This window comes from Microtus pennsylvanicus, chromosome 10 (assembly GCF_037038515.1).
Source record: "Microtus pennsylvanicus isolate mMicPen1 chromosome 10, mMicPen1.hap1, whole genome shotgun sequence".
Classification (NCBI taxonomy): Eukaryota; Metazoa; Chordata; class Mammalia; order Rodentia; family Cricetidae; genus Microtus; species Microtus pennsylvanicus.
The window spans coordinates 5,271,954-5,287,205 of NC_134588.1; the positions used below are offsets into that span (position 1 = coordinate 5,271,954).

General features: G+C 44.5%; 1 protein-coding gene across 2 annotated transcripts in view; it reads left to right on the top strand.

Moving 5' to 3' along the window:
* Bcl2 (BCL2 apoptosis regulator) overlaps positions 1–15,252 on the top strand; it is a 185,308-nt gene that overhangs the window by 132,408 nt on the left and 37,648 nt on the right. The window contains exon 2 of one of the 2 annotated variants that reach the window (XR_012912026.1): positions 9,903–9,968. The exons of the other annotated variant lie outside the window; for it this stretch is intronic. The gene's annotated coding sequence lies outside the window, so the exon portion shown is untranslated. The remainder of the gene's footprint in view (positions 1–9,902; positions 9,969–15,252) is intronic. 2 annotated transcript variants of the gene reach the window in all.

The window sequence follows — 15,252 nt, forward strand, 5'->3', positions numbered from 1 at the left end:
TTTATGTGTGCCAGAACAAAAACATTTCTAGAACAAATGGTTTTGCTCCCAAACACCCTCCAATGTGTTAATGCTACTGTGTGTGAACCCTTTTGAAGATCTCCCTTCTCCTTCAGTACCTGTACCTGCCCCTTTCTCCTAAGTTCACACCTGAGCACGAGGACATCTTTAGAGGCTTGTGTAAAATACAGTGCTAACTACTAGGCTTGAAGCAGACTGTTAGTGCAATGCCCATTTTGCAAAAACAGGAAAATGCTTAGGGCTAGAGTTTCTGTTTTCAGTAATGAAAAGGGATATTCATAGGAGAAGACAAAGGAAGACAGAAGGCCCCTGCCATAGGCTAAACAGTTTGGCTGTTTTTATTTGTCACCAACAGAAACCCCAATTGACAAATATTCCTTTCATCCTCTTTCTGTCTCCTAAGGCATTCAACTGAATCTTGGGTTGTGTTAGCTCTTGACAGGGTAAACTTAGTTTTCCAGTTTATGAACACACATTTCAGGGGCACCGTGTATCCTCTAGCTGCACAAGACAGGTTGTTGTTGTTTTTGAAAGGATCTTTCTCTAGATGTACTTTTTGCCTGTGAAAACTGAAATGGTAAAGATGGACTTTGGAGACCTATATGTCCTAGAACATAGGTCTCTGCGGAAAAGAAGGAAGGAAGGAAGGAAGGAAGGAAGGAAGGAAGGAAGGAAGGAAGGAAGGAAGAAAGGAAAGAAGGAAGGAAAAAAGCCAATGTTTCAGACTTTTATAAAGTAAAATAACAGGTCAACAAACATGTATGAGGACTGAGGAGATCATTCTGTGTGGAAGAACACTTGCAACACAAGCATGAGGGCCCAAGTTTTGGTCCCCAGCACTTGGTAAAAATGGGGTGTGGCAGCATGTATTTATAAACCCCGTGTTGGGGGCCAGAAACAGATGGCTATGGGGGCTCTCTGGCCATCCAGCTGGTTCCTCACTTCAGGTTCAGTGAGATACTTTATCTCACAAAACAAGATGGAGGGAGATAGGAAGAAAGAGATGTAGACCCCCGGCCTTCACACATAAGAAAATATACCCACACACATACATGTACACATATGTATACAATGTATATGCAAACAGAATCACATATGATTAATGTTCAGTAGTGGGAGTAATAATCATATCACAGCTAAAGCTAAACAGTGGAGTCCAACTCTTCATCGTCAGCCCGCTCCCGCCAATTAGAGACTAAAGGCAGTCTGTGCCGTAGATTCAAAAGCTTGATGGAAACTGAGCGTCCCATGGTAAACGGTAGGCAGGGCAGAGTGTATTAGACACATGTGTATAATAAAGATGATAAATCTGCACAAGTATAGCTGTGATGAAATGTGTATAAAGACTTTGAACTCCAGAGAAGTAAGCAAAGCATAAATAGCTAGCATGCTCAGGCGGAGAGAAACCAAGCGCTATTTTAGCACTCGGGCCAGTGATAATTTATTGTGCAGCCTCTCCTGTTGAGTCAGTCTTTATGCAGTGCTATATATTAACTGAGACCAAAATAGTCTGTGCACATCACAGTCTTGGATAGATTACTGAGCCATCAGCAGAAGCTGCACCAAACAACCACTCCCCACGAGAAATGGATTTATAATATTTAAAATATTCATCTTTAAAAGCCCAAGCTGTTTTGACAATTTTTGTCTATTAATCAGTATGGTTCAGAAAGAGGTGGTGTGGCATATGTTACAGAAAAAGATGGCTAAGTGGTTTAGAAGCCAAACTGAAGGTCGAGACTCTGGATTGAGATTCCGGCTTACTAGCTAGGCTGGTCCCTAAGCCATAGTCAGTGGCATTAGTGAGTTCACCTACCTCTTACAGTTGGTGTGGAGATGAAATGAATTCATTTGAGACCGTATGTAAGTGAGATGGGGTGCGTTCAGAGTGATGTGGCCTAGACCTGAAAAAACCCGGGCAAGCACTAACTGCCGAGATAGCACACAGGCCTGGGAAGTGACTAGGTCAGTTACCTAGCCATTTTTAATTTTGCTGATAGCATAGACTCAGAGAATCAGAGCAAAGGCCTGAAGAGAGTGGACCAGAGTGAAGATTATGTCACATACATGCTCCCCAAACCACTGTGGTTAGGTGAGGTGACACTTATATCTGTCATGTTGGTTAGAGTTAGAGTCAACCAGAAGATGGATGAAGTGAAGGGTTTAAGTATAAGAGCATTTCTAGAGAGGACTGACCCACTGTGGGGAGTACTCAGACTGTGGTTCAGGTCTAATGGGGTAGGGGGAGTTCGGGAAAACTCCAATCACATGCTGGTATTTCTCTCTCCCCTTTCTTAGCTTCCTAGCCACCTCGACATGAACTACTGGCCTGTGGCACACCCGTGATTCCTATGAGGGGTTGACGCCTTTGAAATAGTGAACCACAACAAATAATTCCTCCTATCAGGTTATTGGCCACAGTCGTGTAAAAGCAGTGAATATGGGTAGCTACTGTTTCTCCAAGGTGTCCTTTTCTTGGTTCTGACTGACTGGCACATGTCTGCATCTGTGTGGTTCTGGAGCAGTCGGTCCTTGTAGGGGCAGGGCCATAGCTCCTTGCTGTGTGGCATGGCGTGTTGGTGCTCTACAGCAAACTGTCTCCAGAAAAAGCTGACCTTGAGAGGCGCATGGTTATCCATCTAAAATAAACTGTGCTGGGTAATGTACACAAGAGATGGGACACAGAGAGAGCAGAGCCTCCTCTCCAGGCAAGTGTTTACTCCGGAGACTGTGTGATTACAGACGTCCAAATGCCTTTCACAGACACGTTTGTCCACGGCCCCCACGCCTTGCAGAGGGTGCTGCCGTGACTTCTTGTCCTGCATTCAGTGGTTTAGAAGCAGTCTAGGACAAATCCTTCAACAAGGCCCCAGTAGGAGGGTCTGCGAGGGGCAGACACATTGCCTCTGTCCTTCTTTTCCTTGTTCTTGGCCAGGGGTAGGTTCTGGTCTGGAAAGTTTAGTTCCTGATTTCTCTAATGGCTTACCCTGGGAGTAAGTGAATTCTACCTTCCACACTGCAATCTGCCATGTTTTTATCTGTCTTAAATTGTTCATGGCCCATGGCAAGTAGCAGGTCAAAGGTCAGACCCCACCTTCAGTGTGATGGGTGTTTGCTCATTTAAGGACCAGCAGAGTTTCACACTCCAGGAAACATCACCATTCCAGCCATAGATGCCTCTAGGAGCTTAGGACGCCTGCTCTCAAGTCCCATCTCCCCTGAAACCCATGGTCTGCATCATATAAGGGATGGTTTTGCAGTGAGTTGTTCTTGTCTACAGGCAATTGCCCCAGGTAGGCACATGAGTTGTATTGTATTGCACTCTGCAATATTTCCTTAAGGAGACCAGTGTGAAGCAGAGTTCTATGCAAACTTTTCTGTCCTTCTCAGGGTATGAGCATTGTGTGAGTAATAAAACCGGGGAGCTGGTGCAGAATGAGCCAATGAAGCTGGTTTATAGTCTGGTTTATAGTACGGATCTCCCTGGGAGAGTGCTGTTTGCACAGCCACTCCTTGTTTCAGACCATTCAATGTATAGGGCAGCTGTAGTAGCTGCTCCCCTTTCTGGAACCCACCCTGGGTATTCCTATGATCCCAAGAGAGCAGTGTATGTTCTCCCAAGTCCCTTAGCAAGGCCAGCCTATAATGGCATGCTCTACCTACCAGCTGTTAGGAACTCTTGCTCCCTGCAGTCAGATTGTGGTAGCTGGTTGGTTGGTTGGTTGGTTTTGCACTTTTCCCTGCATGTGGATGATGTGGCTGGGCTATCTCTGGCACTATGTGCATCTTTTTGAATCCAGATTATATGAGTATGCTGGTGGCCAGCCTCCTTGTTAATTTGGTAATTCACCTGGTGAATCTCCTTCTGCAGGCTGTAGCTGATCAGTGTTGGTATGACAGCTCCCAACTTCAGTTGTACAATAAAAATGTTCCAGAGTTCCAAAAAACATTCCTAATGCCCAAGCCATAGCCCAAACCAGTTGCCACTCTCCCTATGCATATGACTCAGACCCCACTGAGTGACTTCACAGTTAGCAATACCAGGTATGACTGCTCTATAGGAGAGAAGTTAGGGAGCAAAGCATGGTAAGAGAAAAGAATACTCAGAAAACAGAGAACAAAGGCCAGAGCTGGAGGAGATACATAAGGGAGATGGTTGGTGTACCCTGGAAAACAGTCACCCACCAGCCGCCTCATTCCTGCCCTGACTCAGAATCCAGGGTGGCTCTGGAGGAAGATTAGGATCCTTGCAGAATCTTCTGAGTGCAGCACTTGATCTTTTGAAACATCACAGGGACTACTTTTTAGCTGAGGACCCCTAATATAGGGTCCATTTGAATTTCTCTCCAATGTTGGTTTCTCAAAAAAAAAAAAGAAGAGGAAGAGGAAGAGGAAGAGGAAGAAGAAGAAGAAGAAGAAGAAGAAGAAGAAGAAGAAGAAGAAGAAGAAGAAGAAGAAGAAGAAGAAGAAAAGCCAGTTTATCATGAGGATTTGGTAGAAGGGTAATGAAGGTGAGAAGGAGGCAGGCATTCTGCAATGGTCGCTTACTAATCATGAGCATTAGTAGGAATCCACACTTCTGTTTCAGTAGAAACCCTCCACTCTCCTTAGTTGTTTCTGCTTTCCCAAAAGCAATTTTGAGACACTGATTTAGGAGAATAACCTTTTTTGGTTTTGTTTTGTTTGTTTTGTTTTTGGGAGAATAACTTTTTAAAAAATCTTGATTTATGTCTGTTATTTCTCCAAGCTCCCTGTAGTTCTGAGACCGCCAGTGCTTGAGGCTGTGTCTACTGATAAGGACTCAAGGGCTGTGGACCACAGAGCCCAGCACACACTTTGCTTCCCCATACTCTATCCTCTCTGTGCTTCTTCTTCTCTTTCTAATGACTTCAGCCATCTGGTCTACCTCAGCATGACAAGGAGTGTTGAGCAAGATGGGCTGGGGACAGCAACCACCCAGTAACATAATTTTAACAAGGTTCCACTTTTCATTTACAAGTCAAACTGAGACGAATTCTAAACATGGCATCTTCTAATTTAGTAACTCCACCAAAGGAGGCGACAGTGTTTGCACTTCTGAGTGTAGAGGCAGAAATGAGGTGTTCCCTCCCTTACCATACTCACTCTGAAAGCCCAGAGTTAACGGCTCTGGGGCACCTAATGGAACAACACCTTCTCAGCTTCTGTTTGTGTTGGAAAACATGAAAAGTCCCTTGGAAATCAGTGAGCCAAAAGGACTGCTCATGGACATATTTCCACTGGGTGCTGTGGGAATGCTGGCCTGCAGGAGCCCACAGATCCAAAAGTGGGTCTTTTGCTTCTTCTTTTTGCTATACTTATAATAAGAAAAAAGACGAAACTGCCTGTATCTACAGCAGGAGCCGCCGGAGTTGAGAGTCAGGGAACTCCATCACTAGTAGAGGGCAAGGAGTGTTATTGGAGATACACTCACCCAGCAGTGTAGCTTGAGTCCTCATGCTGCTCCTGGCAAAGTTCCCACCAAGGACAGCCCCTGTTGCCTGGCAGGGAACCACTCCTGTTGCGGTGGTGGGCCTGGGAAAGTAGAAAACACCATGGAGAGTAAGCCTGGGGTGCAGTGGGCAGACAGTCCTTGCCTCCTCCTCTCTCTAGGGAGATCAGTGTGGCCACAGGAGGCCCTGTGGAGTCAGAGAGCTGAAGCCCTTTATTTCCCACTTCACAAAGGAGTAGGAGAATTCCTGCTGCAATTTTTGCTTAAGAACCAGAATTCCTAGCAACACCAAGAGCTTCTCTTGATTATGGAATTTGAACCTCTCTTTCTCTTCCCTGCTCTTAGCTGTGTGACTGGGGTACCATGCTGTGATCGATTCAGAAAGCAACTTTACCAAGTGGTATTTATCTTCATAATATTAAGACTCCTTTTTCATAGCCTATCTATGGTTCCAAAAATATCTGCCATGAATCTTAAGGAATTTGGAGAGAAGAAAGGGGAGAAGAAAAAGGGAGTATGCCTAAATGATGGCACAGACTTCTCCAGCCTTATTTAACTGGGGCCCGCAGTCTTTCATGAATGAATAGAATTCATCCCAGCACCTTTTTGACACATGCTGACATACAGAAGTCTCAGTGAGAAAGGAAAGAAGAAACTAAGTGATTGGCCAACCAGAGCGTAAGGACGGTGATGAGAGGTAGCATCTCCTTCACTGTGCGCTCCTTTATGCACTGAACACCATCTATGTTGTCCACTCTTCTTCACTAGATTCCTTGCTGAGGAGCCAGGGCCTGTGGTTGTCTCCCATTCTAGAAATGTGCTAGACCTGTCTTGATGGGACTCTGTTGACTAAATACTTGTTCTTTGCTCCTGAGTGCTTGAGCCAGTGAGGGGCAGGACTGATTCTGTACAGCCCTGTTGTCTCCTCTTTTGGTGGTTTCAGGGTCCGGGGACACCAACAGAGACCATGGTTGTGTCAAGCCAGGAACCCAGATGTGGGTCTCAACAGCAGCCCAGGCCCAGACAACATCCTGGCCCTGGATGGCAATCAAGCTACTCACCTCAACCCGCTCCCTCTTCTCTTGCCTCTTCAGCCATGTCTCTGTCCACAGGACAGAAACCACTCCATCTCTCTTTCTCCCGGAACCAAACCAATGACCCTTTGCAATGAACACTTGCAAGTAAAGACACATAGACAAAGGGGTTTACTGTGTGACTCACTATATCATATTACAGCTTCCATAACGAGGTTTTTAATTTTTTCATTTTTTTCTTAAATTTTGTTTTATTTGGAGAGGCAGTTTGCAGGGGTGGATGGTGGATGCGAAGGGATGAGAAATGAATGGGATCAAGATGCATGATATGAAAGACACAATGAATAAATAAAAAGAAAGGAAAAAGGAAAAAGAAAGTTAAAAAAAATAGACTAGTTCTTTAGCCCACCCAAAGACCACTGTTGATAGTCATGTGGTGTGTGATCTGGGACCTGTGCTGAAGCACCCCAGCGTGTGCTTCTGTGGGCACCGCATCATGAATTAGAACTGCCAGGGTCTCCCTCTTTCCAGGAAAGCATGGGAGGGGTTTCTGCTTGTTCAGGCATAGACAGCACCAACGAGCTGGAACAAACAAGCAGCCTGTGATTCCAGAGGGGCCCAGGCTGCCTTTTTGAAAACTGGGGTGCTCTGTGGGTCTGAGAACCTGGGAATGCTATAACCACAGCAGCCTGCATGTGACGCAGTGCAAACTGTGGATTTTCTGCCCATGCTTTGCGATTCTTCCTACCCTCTTACCCGTACTTCAGAGCCCTTGTGGGCACCGCTGGGCTTTCAGGACTCGGTCACCCTTGCCTGCTCTCTGAGGCAAAACTTTTTTGTGTTAAGAGCTGGAGACTAGGTAACACAGCCATGACATCTGTGCCGGGCTTTGGGAAGTCTGCACAGATTACAAAACAGGCTCACGAATGGAGTATCCCGCTGCATTCTAAGATGATTTAAAACTGCGCTGGTGCCTTTCCACTTTAATTGAATCAGATCCCATGGCTTCTGTGATTCCCAAATCCTCCATAAAGTCTCTGCAACTGGCTCCCTGATCCCACCCTCTAAAGCCCCCTCATCTCCCCTGCCTGGGAACCTGCCCTTTAAATTTGACATGGCTGGGATTTTAATCGCTTCTCAAAGGCACAGTGACAATTTCACAACAAAGCAGGGAAGGGGGGGAGTTTTGTTTTCTGCTCTGATTAAGAGAGCAACTGTTCTCTCCTTGTCCCCCAGGGCCAAGTCTTGGCACCAGGCTGGGGAGACCTCGAACTTAGAGTTGCAACATCTATCCGATGCAATGATTCTGGGGCCCTCAAAGGTGAATTGCAGCTGTTTGAAGAAAACTCTACAGTCTTGTTTAGAAGATTCTCAGCCCTTGTTTTATGTCTTTTCTTCCTGGCAGAGAAACCAGGAAGTTTTTTTCCCCAGGATCCCAGGCAGGTAATGTTCTTCCCCAAACTCTACTTTAATCTGATGCAAATGGCCATTCTTTGCTTTGAGAACATTTGCCCACGTCCATAAACTGTTTCCACCTTGCACATTGGAGATGTGACTGCAGAATTTCCCCCTCCTCCCAGACACATTTCCAACTCCAGTTACAATTCAAGGTCACTTTCACTTCTCAACAGCCCTTATAGACCTTTGGTCTTTTAGCACCATGGAACGGCTTCCTGTCATGTGACTGGCCATGACCAGGTAGTGGCTAATGTTTTGATGATGACAATTGGCAAGGCCTCTTATTCAGTGCCATTATTTATTCATTATTTTATTTATTTTTATGTGTATGTGTGTTTCGCCTGTGTGTGTGTAGCTAGATTATGTCCATGCTCAGGGCCATGGAGGCCAGGACTCCTGGGACTGGAATTTACTGACAGTTGTGAACTTGAACTGTAACTAGCTAATAATTTTGCTCACAACCAAGCTTGTGTGACTCCTGGCCTTTGATTTTTTCTCACAAGGGATCTTGGCCTGGGTGTTGTTGGCTCACTGGGACTTTGCATTTAGGGAAGTGGCTGATGAGCAAGTGTCTTTTCCTGTTGTGCCTATTTTACAGTCCCATGCTGACTGTCTTGGAGAGAGTGTGGTTGAATTCATTCTTTGATATGAAGATGAGAATATACAAGGAGCACTTTCCCAATACTTTCCCAAGTTATTGAAGTGAATCTCAGAGATTGGCTTAGAAGCCAACAAGGCCCTAACTAAACCTCCTTAAAAGACCCTCATTACTTTCTTCTTGCTCCAGATTTGGGGTTCTGTATTTTCTGGTGGTCCCTAAAAATACTAAAGCCCAGACATTTAAAGGGAAAAAGTCTAACTTGCTAAAATGTCTTTGTTCTACATCAACAATACTAATTTATTAATACTTATGCTAGGTTCCCTGACTCTGGAAAAGTAACTGTCAATTTAAACATGGACAAAGATTCCGATTAAAGGCATCAGTTGTCATTAAATATGGGGGTGGCTACTGAGGTGTGAGTGGGTCTCCCAGGAGTCTGTGGGGTGGTCTCTGGAGCGACAGTATGAAGGGGAAGGGTCTTTAAGATGAAGGGTGCATGGAAGGCCATTGTACCACTGGAAGCCTTGCCTCTAGAAGTGAGCTAGTTCTCATGAGAGTGGGTTATTATAAAAACAGAAAGTGACTTCCTCTTTGCCATGTTATCCCACTCTCAAATGTGACACTACCAATGTCCCGACACCCACCATACCCTCGTCACTGGAGGCCAAACTGAAAAGAATGCCCATGTCATGGAGTTTTAACCTCAGAACCTGGCCCTTCGAGGAGCCTTCATCTTAGCAGCAGAAAACAGTGATAGGGTTGTGAACAGCACCCAGGTGACCTGTCGTAGGAGGCCGCTTGTCTGTTCCCGGCTGCTCAGCCCCGAAATAATCACACAGAAACCATATTATTTGCAATACTGTTTGGCCAATAGCTTAAGATAGCTTAAGTGTATTTCTGGCTAACTCATATCTTAAATTAACCCATCTCCATTAATCTGTGTATCACCACGAGGCTGTGACTTACTGGGTAAAGTTCTGGCATCTGTCTTTGGCGGGGCTATGTGGCATCTCACTGACTCCACCTTTTTTCTTCCAGCATTTGGGTTAGTCCCCCGCAACCTATATTCTGCCCTGTGCAGGCCTAACACAGTTTCTTCATTAACCAATGGTATTCACAGCATACAGAGGGGAATCCCACATCAGTGACCCAAGAGGAACATCCTCCCAGATCAGCCTAGATTTGGCTGAAGTTAATCTCATGGCAGGCATACAGAGTGCTACAGTGAAACCCTTGATGGAGCACCCTGTAGAAGACTTGTCTCTTTAGCCAGATGTTTTGTGTTTTAAGAATTCCTTCTGTTGTTTTCCTTTTGTAGAGTTAACTTCATAGCCTGCACAGAGGCTTGGTTGCATAGTTTGCCCTTCCCCTGGTCTTAGGAAAGGTAAGATGATTGTAATTGCTCATGTCTACCTCATCACACTCCTGCTCCTCGCTCACTCATCTCCCTTATCCACTAACTTGTTCAGTCATTGCTTTATTTCTTCATCCATTCACTCATCAACTAGGGAAGGGTTTATCAACAAGCGCTGATGGTCCACTGGAGAGCGCCAAGCAGCTGAGCATCTGTCTTGAATGCACAGCAAGAGGGTGTGGTTCCCCAGTGCTGCCCAGGAACCTGACCACATGCATTGACTTTCCTGTGCTTGTTGCCTCCTGCCCAGTGCATCCCTAGACTCCAAACCGAGGAGAGAGGGAGGGAGAGAGAGAGAGAGAGGGAGGGAGGGAGGGAGGGAGGGAGGGAGGGAGGGAGGGAGGGAGGGGGAGAGGGAGAGGAAGAGGGAGGGAGAGGGAGGAAGAGGGAGGGAGAGGGAGGGAAAGGGAGGGAGGGGGAGAGGGAGAGGAAGAGAGAGAGAGAGAGAGAGAGAGAGAGAGAGAGAGAGAGAGAGAGAGAGAGAGAGAGAGACTAGTTTCTCGGGCCAGGTCTCATCATTGTAGAAAACGCTTGGCTAGTCTGCAAATGAACTTATCCCATGGGTTCCCAAACGCTAATTTCCACCCTGCCCTTACTCCCTGACTTAATAAAATCCTAGCCTGTCAGTAGCCTATGCAGAATACTGACTGGTGATCTTCTAGGTAATGCACAACCAATTGCATGGGTAGGAGCTTGAGTTGAGACCATTTCTTGGATTTAGCTTGGTGCCAGAAGCGTCCATCCTACAGGTTGCCTTGAATCTTTTTTTTTTCTTGCTTGCATGTATGTAAGTGCGCTGTATGCATGTCTGGTGCCTGTGGAGGCCAGAAGATGTCACCAGATCTCTGGAACCAAATTTACAGAGGGCCATAAGTCAGCATATGGGTGCCAGGAACTGAACATTGGTCTTTTGCAAGAACATCAAGTTCTTTTAATGGCTGAGCCGTCTCTCTAGCCTCAAGGTTGCTGTACTTTTAGACAGGTCTCAGATTAACTCTGGGATCCTAATAGCTTTACTGCCTGATGTAAGTAGGGGCTCTGAGTTGCATTTTGGATACCAGGGTAGTGGGAAGAAGAGCCAGAGGGATTAGAAAACCTGAATCTCACACCTCGCCAACACCAGTTTCCTAGACCAGACCACCTATCAAGCTTCCTCACCTTAGAATTGCTGCTTCTGTCCATGGGTGACACAAGGCCACCAACCTACTGCTGGCTAGCACACTTGCTGTGCCAGCTTTTACTGCAGTACAAATATAGTCTGCTTGGCCTGGAGGCATGCCATGCTGGTTTTAAATATTTTGAGTATGACTCTTGGAAATAATATAAGGCGTTTGCTGATGAAACAACACACCATTAGACATTTGAGTAACTGCAACCCCCACGTCAGACTGAAAGTATGTTTCTTATATATATTTTTTATCAACTAATAAGTGAAGTTAGTTCTCAAATATACTTATATGTTCAAAGTTCAGCAAAGGATAGATAGTCCCAAATTGTGTCTCACCATCACTGATATTTAGCACCCTGAGTTTCTGGAGAATGAACTATATCTGGACCTTACAAAATGACTAAAGGACCACACATGGTGGCCTTGTTAAGGAAGATAATATTTAAGGAAGGTAACTTTTAGCAAAATATTAATCTCATGGCAGATGTCCTTCAACTTCTTTGTGGGATGCGTGAAAGGACAGCCTAGGTGACAGCACTCATCAGTGTTTCTAAAGGGTGTGCTGTATGCTCTTAGAGAGGTTCACCAACACCAGTGTTTGGGTGCAGACAGCAGAGATGCATTTGTGCTGAGGAAGGACCACAGAGCCTCTCTAAGCTTTTTGTGATGGGAGCATGAGTGTCCTCATTCTTAAGTAGAACCTGGGGAAAGAAAAGCCGGAGGCTATGAAATGACAGGAAATCCAGACACATGCGGAAGAGTAGGGAGGCTAAAACCAAAAGCAAGTCCAGACATCCTCACATCGCCTGCTGGGAGTTCCACTTCCGTTTCTCAGTGAGCTTCATGGTCTCAGCTTGGTCCTCAGCATTTAGTAAATAATTGCTGACCTAGGAAATAAGTGACTTGATCCCTAGCTACTGAATGACATATATCCCTTTTAGACCTCAAAGTATAAAATGGGAATCAAAATAATCCTTATTTCAAAGATTTATTTGATTACATATGAATTACAAGAACTACATGATTGTACAAAAATACACATCTATGTACATATATGATCTATATTAACATATATAATCTATATTAACATATAAGATTAACAAACATATAGTATGTCTTTGGGGAATGAAAATGGCATACCTCCATCCCAGAAAAATTCATAAGCATAATATACCTAGCCTAATATTGTTAGAGAATTTATGAATTACCCAAACCAAATACAGAATTTTTTTATTCAAGAGGAAAACCCTTTCTATGACAAAATATTATGCTTATGTTTTTCCTTTAAAAGAACTGAAAGCCAAATTTAGCCACATTCAGTATTCTACAGTAAATGGCTCTTAATACTTACCAGTCCCTAAGACTTCTAAGCTCAGTCATGTCAGGAATATGCCTGATGAGAAGCCTGCTGCAAACAGGGGGTCTTATATGATTATTATAACTCTCAGTAATGGAATTGGGCCCATAACAGTTGGAAATGGCTATGTGATCATATTAACTCATTTCTAAGCTTAGCTCCTCATGGGGAGTAACTTGCTACTCCTCACTTGTGTGGACTAAAAATGTACCTTTCTCTTCCACTTTGCTCGCCTAACTCTATTTAGAACAACCGACTACATGGGTTCTGAGACACACTCCTCCTTCCATTTTCTGGGCTCTGCTTTGGATCCCAGGACTCTAACTTGTTAAACATATCATTTATTTTTTATTTTAGTTTAAATGTCCCCTTCAAAAGCACCAGGGGAAAACATTTTTAGCCTCACTGAGAAAACAAACATGTTTAAACAAATAACATTCAAAATGTTCAGGTAGAGTTGGGGTTTTCTGACATGGTCCAGGAATATGCACCCCGGAAACAGATTCTTTTTCTTCATCTTCACTGTTTCAGTCTTTCTGGAATAAAACAAAGATGTTCAAAGAACACAGCTTCTACACCAGAGTTTTTTTGCTAGTCTCTGAGGTTATCCCAAAGTAGGCAAGGTAGTGCTACTGCTGTTTCTAACCGCTGCTCCTAGACATGCTGTGCAGAGTCTGTGGAAATGCCGATAGCAGTTTGTTATAGCGTGGTCTCTTTGTCTCTGCACAACACTTTCACTCAAGCAGTGAGTGCCTTGGCCCAGCGGCTGTAGCTATTAACCACTCTGATGGTCGCGCCTATGGTAAAAGGAAGAGGAAATGGTCATAGAATCCACACCTGGGATTTGGGCCACTACCTCCTATCCCCTGCAAAGCCACAGTGATCTTAGTAGGTGCTAGAAGGAATATAAGACATGGAAGGTGAGCTTGAATGGGAACTCCATGATGGAATAAGGCTTTGTGGTGATGTAACTGTTTGGTGTCACCCACGCTCCTGTAAGTAACCCCTCAAGCACGAGCTGTACAAGTAACCCCGAGAAGCTTGGTTTGCCAATCTGGACTTCAGTGGAATGCTATGTTGACCTACTGTCGCCCTACGGGTGAACAGACGTTTGTTCGTGGCTCTTCAGAAAAAGTGCATACAGCATAGTCCAGGGCAGAAAGGTCGGCTGTGAAGGGGAATGAATCCTGACTAGAGACTCGGTAGTTCCCTTAGGCATGAGGGTTTTCCTACTCTCAAGACCATTTTAGATTGAATTTGGTCATTTTAAGTGCATTGCTTCCTTTTTTGATCTTTGATTCCTCAAAGATCCAAGGTGGGGAAATAGATTTTGATTTAGAAGCAAGATTTATCTCATGAGTTCTTCAGGGCCAAGCGTGCATTATTCTTGCTCACAGGTGGGGAGTGTTAGGAGGGAATTGCCATCTGATGCGTGAGTTAATGCTGGTAGGACCCAGAAGCAATGCCACGCTACTGCTCTACCCATCTCTGGAATTGTTCTCCAGCCTCCGGCAACGCTTTCCTTCACTGGGCTTCTGCCTCGCTGACTTCAGGATTCCAGTGTGCACTGCATTTTGGAAATCAGCTTGAACAGCCTGTACCTTCTGTTTATTATTAAGCCAGGCATGTATCAAGTGGATGCTTCATCCCTAACAAATAATGCCTTTATCTACTATGGCGTGAGGCATGTTTACCATACAGAATCGGCCAGTTTTCTTCCTCAAGGCTCTCCAGTTTCACTTTACCCTTGGTGTGGCAAGGCTGTCTCGTAGTTTCACTTAACAGAATCTTAGAAGACCAAATGTTATCACTTGGTTGGTTATCATCACTTACATCCCTTCTCATCTTCTACCTGCAAGTACTCTGTGCTCTCAAGCCTCCTGCACCCTTAGGCTATCAGTCTAAGCATTTTATTTATGCTTCATGTGAATTTATTAGGATCTCCTAGCCTCTCTGCTTCCCAAAGAGAACTGCCTTTATTCACTCTGTGCTAGTAGAAGCCAAACGGTAGACACTTGGGATGTGACTATTGGCTATGTAAATCCTCTCATTTCCTAAAAGGTTTAGGGTCAGAGAGTAGAAGAGAAGGCTTGGAATCTCCTCTTTTTACCTACCAAGCTTGTTTCAAACTTCAGGGATTTACAGTAAACTCTGACATCACCAGATGAGAAACGCACATTACATATGGCTTGCGAGTACTTAGGGAAATGCTTATCTTATTCAGTGTAGAATAAAATATTAATAATTATTATGAGAAAACTCCACTCAAACCCAGTTTATAATATTCCACTAACATAATTTCAAATATGACTCTTTCCAGTCTTCGAAAAGTGTCTACTTACTAAGCGTCCTAGTGAAAGGATGTTTTCCTAGCGTCTCTGGCAGAAGGCCTCACCTTGCTATAATTGCCTTGTTGGTAGTTGGCAGCCAGTTACCAAAACAGCAGGAGGAAGGCCTGTGCCATGAGCTCTGCAACTGCCAATGAGCAGCCAGTTAATGCCGTCATTGTCTCGCTATTTACACCCTCGTCCTACCTCATGTGTGCTCTGAAGTAATTCCTAGGATTAAAAACATTTTAGATGTGTTTGATTTTCGAAATGTTTGCATACTCATAAAAATTACATATCTTGGGTATCTGACATAATTCTGAAGATAAAATTCATCATGGTTTCATACACAGCTTATACATCTGAGTTGAAGTTAATATCATGTGTTGACTATGAGCCATC